Source organism: Glycine soja, chromosome 1 (assembly GCF_004193775.1).
Source record: "Glycine soja cultivar W05 chromosome 1, ASM419377v2, whole genome shotgun sequence".
Lineage (NCBI taxonomy): Eukaryota > Viridiplantae > Streptophyta > Magnoliopsida > Fabales > Fabaceae > Glycine > Glycine soja.
This window is the reverse complement of record NC_041002.1, coordinates 30836176-30845031: the sequence shown is the minus strand read 5'-3', so window position 1 is coordinate 30845031 and position 8856 is coordinate 30836176. Positions and strand designations below refer to the sequence as shown.

The window sequence follows — 8856 nt, the reverse complement described above, 5'->3', positions numbered from 1 at the left end:
CTTATTTTTTTGTTTGCCAATGTCTGCCATGACCAATTTCATTGAATCAAAAATATAATTTATGACCCCAATCATTATGCTTAAAAAATTGTGGTCAAGTTTCAATTGATACGCTATCAGATGGTCAATCTATTGACCTTTGTTTTTCAATTATCGATTTTTCCTGTTGAGACCATTTCAATTTCTGGCATGTCCATTTCCTTCTTTTGTGTACTTATATAGTTCCTTGTTTGTGGCTTTTTTGGGGGGTTCTACTGACCTCTGTGGGTATGTATTCCACAGTGTCTGGCATCAACGATGTCGTTTGAAACTTTATAGATTTACACCGTGAATCATGTGCTAGATGAAAACAATATCATTGAATCAAAAATATGTTTTATGATCACAATCATTATACTTCAAAAAATTGCTGGCCCATGTTTCAATTGATATGGTATCAGATGGCCAATCTATTGACCCTTTATTTTTCAGTTATGGAATTTTCCTGTTGAGGGCATTTCAATTCTGGTCTGTCCATTCTCTATGGGTATGTATTCCATGCTCTGTGTCTTTTTTTATTTTGCACCAAACATTTTATGATTTATGTGCCTACGGATCTCCTCTGTTCGACTTTCCCCCCATGACTGTGCAAATCTAAATCCCGCCGCCTATTTCTCGCTGCATTTTTACCATGGTGTGCCCATAACAGTACATAGTAATTATTATACTTCTAGATATGACAACCCATTTGATTAATATCCTCCATGATTTTCGACCTTTGATTCCCAATGCTACCATCTGTTGTGTCTAATCATAAACCTAAACCGAGGAAATATCATCATTACCATTCATTAATATACACTGATAATACAGAATAATTAATTTAAACAATTTACGGAAGTGTAAAAGCCAAACACTCAATCCAACATTAATAACTATTTGTTGTGACTATTCACCATTGAACTTTGGAACAGGCTTCGAGGGGTCATAATTTAATTCGTGTCTTTCCATTACTGATTGTTGCGCTAGTTACATCCCAACCACATCGCCCCACTTATTTTCTATATATTTATATTTAATATTATATTACTTATTCTTTAAAACTAATTATCAAAGCATTTGTTGAGCCATTTTTGTGCAACCTTAAATTTCCAGAAAACAAGATGAGTACATCGAGATGTTCCTCTATCATTGTAAGTATCTTTCACTTTGCCATACTTGATTTTAATCTTATGAACATCAGTATATATTCCACTTTCCTCCTTCCAATATATGCTCTTATCCTGTATCATTGATCTTTGACGATACTATTAATGGGAATTTTCCCCCTAAAGGCATCCTCTTTACACAACAAATACGACTATGGGCAAACTTTGATGGTTTGGCGGTTTTTGGGGGTGCATCTTTGTCTACATATTTATAAATAGTTTACTCCCTATATTGTTCTATTACTGATTACATTAAATCTCTTTCTATAGGGCCCATCACATTGGATGGCAAGAATGTGATTTATGGCAGCATTTCGTGCTGACAAGGTCAGCATTCACGCTTCTAAGCATTTCTTCTTTTCCCTATTCCAAATGCAGATAACACCTAAACTTTGATGTTAACATGTTTTCATGCTGAATATAATTGAGGTTCCATTTTCTTACCATATCCAATGGGGTCCACACTACCCAACGTATGTTTTATTTGATTATGATGGAACCAAACATTTTGTTAGGGTCCAGAGATATGGCAAACGATACATTTTTGCTAATGGGCTCAAAGATTTTAGGAGAGCCCATGACATTAACAATGGCGTCATTATCCGCTTTTTTGCTCCTGCCAAAAATACAAGTTTTTATGGGACCTATCAACAGGCCAGCACATGCAACGTCTGTTGTTTCAACCAGAAGGCACGCGTTTACAACCAATGTCACCCGAGACATAGTAGAGCACAATTTCCCTTTGGTAGGTCTTTTTTACCCACTTAATTATGTTGTTATTTTTCTTTGCCACCTTTTCTTGATCATAGTCAAACTAAACTATTATTAAATTCCTTACCTTTATAGACAACCAGTATTGATTTATTCAGTGTAAAAAAATATTGTTATATAATCACTCTTATCATTCCAATGCAGGTTCTACCAGCAGCAGTCAACAACTTTTTGCTTGGCTCAAAAAAAAATTTTCCCTGTCATCCGTGGTTATGCAAAATGTAACCACTGGGAGATCACCATTCATGATGGTCTGCCATGTCTTCGGGAACCATGGTTCAATACATCTCTGAAAATAATTTAATGCCTGGAGATGAAGTTGTGTTCTTTTTCAGATTTGACAAACATGTATGGGAAATCCTTTTTAAGAAAAAAATATCATGGGATGAGGACCTTTACACTTGAAGGCCATTCCGCAGACAATGACCTTTTTTAATGTTTTTATCCTATTTTCATTTGGGTTAATGTTGTTACTTAAATGCCTTAGGGCATCAAACAATTTCTTTTACTTTATGCAGCACAGTTAATGTTTATAAACATATATTGTTGGATTATGGTTTATATGTATTGTTACTTGATTCCAATATTCATTGATTTTATTGTTGATTATATTTGGCTATAATGTATGCAAAAAACATTATATTCATCCTTCCATTTTCCTCCCGTGATGCCTTCTACTCAGGGTTATCAACCCACTCTTGCTACTTAAATGAGTTATAAACAGTGATTGAATATAGTCCTCAACATCTGCTTACAGGTTAGTTTTCAAAGATATCATTTATGTTTCCTCTTTCTTCTTCGTTTCAATTTCTCACAATGGATATGTCTTTTTGGGGTGGGACAGAGGGATGGATCCATTAGCATTGGCGGGACTTGAACACACGATTTTCGCCTTGACAGAGCCGCGTTGGCCAATTGAACTGCAATCCCAGCGAAAGTCAGTTATAAAAAAATTACCATTAATTTGTTCAATTATTCATGTGCTACACCAAATCATTTGGTTCTGTTTCAGGTTCTACAAGAAGATAGTTTGTGGGGAATTTGGATTTTACCGCCTGTGGTTTTCTTTATTCAAGTTCTATTTTTCTCCTAGTTTTTATACTTACCTTAGATTGTTTCTTATATCGTTTGTTATTTTTGTTTTGCCATAATAGTGAAGCTGCAAATGAGGAGGGGAAGAAGAGTAACCATGTTTGGAGAAAATTACACTAATGATGACCCTATTTTGATTGATGGGGAAATTTTTATGTTACTTTGTTTTGACAATTTAAAATTGTAATTTAATAATTATGGTTTCCAGTCAATGTATTTTATTATTATTATGCTAGCTCAGGTTATTTCAATGGCTTATACTTTTTTATATTTTTTCATCCCTTTCGGTTACAGGGATTCCATCTTTCATTTATAGGTAGACCATCTCAACATTTTTTAAACAATTTTGTATTTTTCTCTTATAGTATAAATATTTTGGCTCCGGCCAATTTGGTATACAGTTGGATTTTATTTTTACTTTTGTGCATAGAAGAAAATTTGTTTCAGGAGATAACGAGGACTCAAAACAAACAAATGAAGAAATGGGGAACAATGGTATAGAAAACTAACCTGTAGTTACGTTTTCCCTTCTCTTCTCTTTCTCTCTCTCATGAAATTACGTTTCCACTCTTTCTTTTCTTTCTCTATGTTTGTCACTACCTTCTCTCTCTTTCTCTCTTCCCCTTTTTGTTACTATTCAGAAACTCTGTTGTGTGTGTTGTGCCATTTTTTTTGTGTTTTCGTTAATCTTCCGTTCCTCCCTCTTTCTCTTCCTTATCTTCTCCTTTTTTCTTCCGCTTAAGGGCCTTCTTTGTTCAATTTTTTTCACTTCGATTTTTATATTGCTTTGGACAGAAAAAAGGTTTGACCTTTGTCTTATTCCGATGAGGTTTCATTTTTATCTATTTTCCCCTTTTTTTTGTCTAATTTTTTGTGGTGACTTTTTGGACAGGCTAACGGCAGTGCTGAAGGTGACAACGCTTTGCCCATGCACAGACCTTCTTTGTTCGATTTTTTTTCGCTTTGGTTTTTTTTATTGCTTTGTCGGAAAAAAGGTGTGACCTTTTGCAACAATATGATTCACATGGTAGTGTTGAAGAATAAAGGTTTCATTTTTATCTATTTTATTCCTTTTTTTTTTGTCTAATTTTTTGTGGTGATTTTTGGGACAGGCTAACGACAGTGCTGAAGGTGACGGGGCTTTGCCCATGCAAGGGACTTCTTTGTTCGATTTTTTTTCGCTTTGGTTTTTATATTGCTTGGAACGGAAAAAAAGGTGTGACCTTTGTTTGATTCTAATGAGGTTCCATTTTTATCTATTTTCCCCCTTCTTTTTTGTCTAATTTTTTGTGGTGATTTTTGGGACAGGCTAACGGCGGTGCTGAATGTGACGGCGCTTTGCCCATGCAAGGGCATCTTTTGTTCGATTTTTTTCGCTTTGCTTTTTATATTGCTTTGGACGGGAAAAAAGTGTGACCTTTGTCTGATTCCGATGAGGTTCCATTTTTATTTATTTTTCCCCTTTTTTTGACTCATTTTTTGTGGTGACTTTTGGGATAGGCTAACGACGGTGCTGAAGGTGACGGCGCTTTGCCCATGCAATGACCTTCTTTGTTTGATTTTTTTTCACTTTGGTTTTTATATCACTTTGGACGGAAAAAAGGCGTGACCTTTGTCTGATTTCGATGTTGTGGACTTCTGTTGTTGTGCTGAATACTAAAGAGGTTGACTTTTTGTTACCCTGCATCAGAAAAAAATGGGTTGTTGTTGTTTGTGTATTTTTTATCTGCTTCCATTTTTGTACGATTCCTTTTTTGTTCTGGATTCATATATTTTTATGTGTGACATGTGTGTTGCATACAAATGTAGTTATGTTCGATTTTGAAGCTGCCACCTTTATGTTTGTGATGATCACACAGCCTGTTTGTCTTGCCTTCTCTGTGGGTTTGACCTTTGTGTTTGTTTTTATGGCTAAGGCTTTCAACTTTGTGTTTCGCTGGGTCCCAAAAACTGTTAGTCTTCCATTCTTTTATGGATTAGTTTTTTACTTTGTTTTTTTACTTTCGACGGAAAAAAAGGTGTGACCTTTGTCTGTTTCCGATGTTGTGGACTTCTGTTGTTGTGCTGGATACTAAAGATGTCGACTTTTTGTTACCCTGCATCAGAAAAAATTGGGTTGTTGTTGTTTGTGTATTTTTTTATCTTCTCCGGTTTATTTTGGGTTGTTTTCACTTTGTTAGGTTCATTGAGGGTATGGATTTGTTCTTTATTTCTGAGAATATTTGTGATTTTTTTCCCCAAGAAACTCCTCTTTTCTTGAAGACTAAAGGTGTCATTTTTTTATCTTCCACTGTGAATCTATTCCAAGCACACTATTTTTCCTATTTTTCCTGAAACCTAATTGATTTCCTTGCACCCAAAAGTCCTCTTTTCTTCAAGAATAAAGGTACCATTTTTATCTATTTTTTCCTCTCTTTTTTCGTCCAATTTTTGGTGGTCAATTTTTGGGACAGGCTATAATGTTGTTGTAAATCTAACATGTTGAGGCAACCCTTCACAAGGCAATAGAACATTGTCATCCAAACCTGTGTTGTTTCATCCTCTGGCATAGCCTTTAGCGGTACCTTCTTTCTTTCACTCTATTCTATGCCTTTGTGAATTTGTTAATGTTCCTGTCATAGCTGTAGTGTTTTGAATTGGTTAGTTTTTGTGATTTGCAACCCTTTTTTTTGTTTCATGAGGTGGATATTGTTGGTTTTGAATTTAACAAGAATCTTTTAAAAAGGTTGGATTTTTGTTTTTGTTATAGATTTTGCAGTGTGATAGTTTGTGGGGGATTTGGATTTTATCAATTGTGATTTTCTTTGTTAAAGTTCTGTTTTTCTTGCAGTTTTTATGATAGCCTTAGATTGTTTCTTATATCATTCAGTATTTCTGTTTTGATAGGATGATGAAGCTGCAACTGAGGAGGTGAAAAAGAGTTATCATGTTCTGAGAAAAATAGAGTGATGATGACCCCATTTTGATTGATGGAGAAATTTTTATGTTACTTTGGTTTAACAGTTTAAAGTTGTAATTTAACCATTATGGTTTTCAGGCAATGCATTTTATTGTTTACAATTTGCTGAAAAACGTAAATTGAAAACACATTTTTAATATTAGTTACACTGAGTTATTTAATATTAGTAATTTTATTCATTTCACTTTCGTATGAAAAAAGATTTCCATTAAAAGTATGATATGATCTTTTCGTTTTGATAATAACGAAGTTACGAAAATTGATTCTAGTATTATAAACCCGATTTATGAAGGAGAGGCACATATAGTGAAGAGTATTTTGTTTATCACTTTTTGTTCTTTCTCTATTTTAATTTATAGCAATTTCAGGATTTCGGAAGTAAAAGGAGCTTGCAAATTGATGGTTTTCTGAAATGCATTGGTTGCAATTTTAAAGATTTTTTCTCTTCATTTTATGTTTAATGTCTCTATAAAATTGAAACTCAGATCATGCAAGATTTTAAAATTTCAAATTTTAATTTGAATTATGATATCATTAAGGTTATTATATAATATAATACTTTAACTGATATTATTAATTTATTTATTCAATTATTAACATGTAATCAATTAATATTTATTTAATTTATTCAATGTTGGTGCTAATAGTAATAGTAAACATATTATTTTGATTGAATTTTTTATAATTATTTTAATTGTTATTGAATCAAATCATTGTAACATACAACTATTCAACATCTTAACAATAATGAGTTTCATTACATTGATTAGCATATAATGATTGATTACTATATATAACAATTCATTAAATATTAATATACACGTAATTAATTGATGAATCATTGTATCATATTTTTGTCATTATTACATTTGATTTATTATATAATCAAATTCAATATAATGATATGTTACTATGAATAAAAAAAATTAATTGTATTTATTATTTATTATTTGGAATCAATCAAAATTAAAACATGCGGTTATCACATGTCATCTTCCCTTTTAAAAATTATTTTGATTAATTACAAAATTATCTGGAATCAATCAAATTGTTTGAAACAATCAAAATTGAATCACAATATATTTTTGAATCAATCAAATTCATATTTTAAAGTATATATATTTTATACAAGTGCAAATCAAACACAAAGTTAGAAAAATTTATCAAAAACATTAACAGGTACTTAACAATCATTTTTAAATATTTAGTTCAGATATAGGAATAATCATAATCTTCAAATTAACTAACATATTGAGTTAGTATAGGAAAATACTCATAATTTAGACGTTGAATTATTCCTAATTACTAGGTACTTAACAATTAATTTTAAATGTTATACTATCAATTTAAACATTACAAAATCAAAATTATTTGGAATTAATCAAAATTGAATGTTGTGTATTTTGAATCAAACATATTCTTTGGATTAACTAATTACGAATTAATTAATTACATGATTAACATGAGGTTGCCACATGTCATCTTCCCATTTGAATTAATTTTGTATATGCTAAATTAATTGAATCGCTATTTCGAAAGTTACCATAGGCTGTTATTTTTTTTTCCTAACATATATACACGCTGACCACAATGATTATATTTTAATACATAATAAAATGATATTGCATTGCTGTTATCTTTTTTTTTTCCATATATATACACGCTAACCCCAATGGTTCAATTTTAATACATAATAAAATAATATTTCATTATACTGAGTCATTAATGCTTTGTACTCTCAAAATATACACATTTTTAATATTAGTTATGAATCAAGATTTGGATTAGTAATTTGATAAAATCTTTTGGTAAGGTTATTAGCACATTGAGTTCTAAAAGTTTAAAAGTTTGTTTTATAAAACTGACAATGAAACAAAATGTTAGAAATATTAAACAGGCCTTTCCATCGATAGGTACTTAACAATTCATTTTAAATATTCTATTCGGATATGCAAATAATCATAATTTGCAAATTAATGATCATATTCTGTTAAGACATGTAAATTATTATTATTTAGGCGTTGGGTTATTCCTAATTAGTTGGTGCTCAATAATCAATTTTAAATACTACCGTATCGATTTCGGCATATTATTAAAACCAACTTTACTTTTGTATTTGTTTGTATAGTAACCATTTTTATTCGTATTTTTATTTCTTTTCATTTCAAATCAATGGGTACTTAACAATCAATTTTGAATATTCTGTTAGAATATGAAAATAATTATAATTTCAAATTAATGAGCATATTCTGCTAGGATATGGAAATAATAATAATTTTGTCGTTCAGTTATTCCTAATTAGTTGATACTTACCAATCAATTTTTAATATTATACTATCAATTTTAACATATTATTAAAATCGGGTCAGTGTGTATTAGGTATAAATGTTGTGTTGGCACTATCAATTTTCAACATGTATTACAATGTCAATTTTGAAAAATTGATTTTGATATCTCATTTTATTTTTGAAAATTAAAATGATCCTTCTATTATTTAAATGTATTCAATTTTATATTTTGAATAACAGTTGAATAAAAGATCATTTTTAATATATTTGAATGATTAAATGATTATTTTAAATTCTTTAAATCAAAATGAGTTACCATTATGAATCTTTTAAAGATAAATGATTTTGAATTTTATGTTGTGTTTGTAATATTTACATTAATCCTAATATTTTAGGAGACTTCATAATAATTTTAAAGAATAAGAAACTACTCTTTTTAAAATAAATAAGAAAGGTACAAAAAAATGAGACGGTTTGACAGGGGAAAGTGTTGTATTGGTTGGCCCGAGAAAAGGAAAAGATAACATGCCAACATTTAATGCATCAATATGATGAATGT

General features: G+C 30.8%; 1 long non-coding RNA gene across 1 annotated transcript; it reads left to right on the top strand.

The window, feature by feature from the left end:
• The first annotated feature begins 3474 nt into the window (after positions 1–3474).
• Positions 3475–6130, top strand: LOC114404947. The gene is made up of 5 exons (XR_003665159.1): positions 3475–3545; positions 3943–4077; positions 4163–4266; positions 4359–4714; positions 5937–6130. It is a non-coding gene; the product is annotated as an uncharacterized LOC114404947 (long non-coding RNA).
• The last annotated feature ends 2726 nt before the right edge of the window (positions 6131–8856 follow it).